Source organism: Aquarana catesbeiana, linkage group LG06, assembly GCF_042186555.1.
Source record: "Aquarana catesbeiana isolate 2022-GZ linkage group LG06, ASM4218655v1, whole genome shotgun sequence".
Lineage (NCBI taxonomy): Eukaryota > Metazoa > Chordata > Amphibia > Anura > Ranidae > Aquarana > Aquarana catesbeiana.
This window is the reverse complement of record NC_133329.1, coordinates 292,451,092-292,453,712: the sequence shown is the minus strand read 5'-3', so window position 1 is coordinate 292,453,712 and position 2,621 is coordinate 292,451,092. Positions and strand designations below refer to the sequence as shown.

General features: G+C 32.5%; 1 protein-coding gene across 1 annotated transcript in view; it reads left to right on the top strand.

Moving 5' to 3' along the window:
• Positions 1–823: 823 nt before the first annotated feature.
• SATB2 (SATB homeobox 2) overlaps positions 824–2,621 on the top strand; it is a 303,695-nt gene continuing 301,897 nt past the window's right edge. Inside the window, exon 1 of the mRNA XM_073633444.1 lies at positions 824–962. The gene's annotated coding sequence lies outside the window, so the exon portion shown is untranslated. The remainder of the gene's footprint in view (positions 963–2,621) is intronic.

Genomic DNA, 2,621 nt, shown 5'->3' with positions numbered 1-2,621 from the left:
CCCAACACCCAGTACGAATAGAACAGCCAGGGATGAGCCCGCAAACTATCTATAATAACATAATAACGAGTTCTTAATTGTATGCATAATTCAGGCGTCCCCTCTGCCTAGCTTAATAATTTAGCATTCAGTAGTTTCCCTAAAAACGTTATAAAATATTTACACTTGATAAAATATTAACAAATTAACAATCTAAGGCTATTCTTTATGAGGTATTTACAGACACTGCCAGCATCTGGTTAGTGGGAGAGTTTGGCCGAAGTTTTATGGAGTTTCAAATGAAAAAAGAGATAGGTGGGGATCTGAAACATACTGAATAAACTCGGTTATATAGTCTAGTTAAGTTACCTTTTCTTTTAGCACACATATAAATAAAACCTTCATTACATTTCACAATATATAAAAATGGCATGCTTCAAAAAAAAATGTATATAATGTATCTCCTTATATGTATGCATATGTGTGTATTATGTAACATATCTATATATATATAGATGTATATATATATATATATATCTATATATATATAGATATATATATATATATATATATATATATATATATATATATATATATATATATATATATATATATGTGTGTGTGTGTGTGTATGCATCTTTTTAATTGGACTATCTATCTATCTATCTATCTATCTATCTATCTATCTATCTATCTATCTATCTATCTATCTATCTATCTATCTATCTATCTATCTATCTATCTATCTTTATATCTATCTAATCATCAGCAGCCACAGTTCACCCAATCACAACATACAATAATTGCGACCAATCAGATAGCAACAATTCAATGTGAGCCTCAGACAATTATTTATATTTGTTGGGAGCTAGGAAGCCCAGTATTATTACCAATTCCTCTTTGTGGAGGGTGTGTGTGTAGCCAAAGGAGCTGGCATTTCATGTACATTGTCTACACAATTGGGGCGCCCTACAGACTACAAGGTAGGATATTTTACATGATCTCTATAATAGCATGTTTCTATGAGTGTCATGTACTTTAATTATTAGTGACTAATAAAGCTTATACTTTCAACTTAGTTAGGACTTTTATTGAAGTGTTCATTTTGTTTTCAATTGCACTTTAATAATATGTAACTGATAAAGAAGTCTGCCACATGTAATAATATATATAATTTATCTTTAATATATATATATATATATATATATATATATATATATATATATATGTGTGTGTGTGTGTGTGTGTGAGTAAAGACATACCTGTTTTATTAACATATGTGCTATATATACATATATATATATATATATATATATATATATATATATATATATATATATATATATATATATATGTAGTATATCTGATGTAAGCAGCAGCTGCATGAAGTTGGCAGTGGTAATTTCAGCTGTAATACAATGAATGCTGCTTCTTTCTCATGGTGCATGTATGTATGTGAACACAAACTCCCTTATGTTAAAAGGGAGTCGCAGACTTACTTTACAGTATGGATTTGGAACTCAAGCACAGCTATAACAGCAACCTTCAAAAAAGTTTTTTTTTTTTTTTTTTTTTTTAAGGAAACCCTGCAGATTTCGTTGCCAGTTTTTTTTTATAGTGGGTAGCCTGATATTTAAAATCTTGCCCTGGGAGGTGGATAGATTTTTATGGCACCAATGCTTGTGCAGAAAGCAAACCGTGTGTAAGCTTGTACGGGTGTCAGTAATCCCAAATATCGGTGACCCCGGTCCACCTTAAACAATGCCTCCTCCGCGGGACGGGGTGAACTGCTATGACGTCACTCAGGAGCTGCAATTCTATAGACAGCATGCTGTGCAGTGAACCTATTCTACGGAGTGTACATTAGAACAATGTGCAGGCTGTAAATAATTGCAGATCATTAATTACAGTTTTAATATGCTGTTACAACTATCGATCTTTAATTGTCGCAGGCTTGCACTGCTTTAACATACTGTAAGCCTTCAGTTATTGGAAATATGAAAATGTACACATCATTCTTTTTATACATAGTCATCTATAATACTGCAACATAAAAAATAAACAACCTAGGAACACAAATAAAAAAACACCTATGACATATTTTTTATGACATATTCTATAATTGGGTTTATGTAGTACACAAGCCCCAAGCAATCTTTACATGTAAGACGGTGAGCAAAACATGGGACTTAAAAACACTGTACATATATTTATACCATTTGAATGCAATGATATCAAGGAGGCAATCTGCTGTGACTTCCTGCTTGCAGGAATCATATCATGCAGCAGATGTTCAGACACACAGGTACTGAGCACCTGCTGACAGGCTGCTGGGAATCACACAGGGTCCTCCAGGTTGGCTGCTTTCCAGCCCTACTGGGCTACTTTGTAAAGCTGTGGCATATTTCCTTTTTTTAGAGCTAGCCCAAAAGGTTGTCTTTATAAGTCATATTAATACATGTTCCTGGGGAAAATAAAGACAAATCTTTATATATATCTATATATATAGATATCTATATATATAGATATCTATATATATAGATATATATAGATATATATATACTGCGATTCTACAAATAATCTATACTCCTTGATTTTGGCTACTTAAACCAGTGCTGGGTTAGTTGACCCCTGGCAACCCT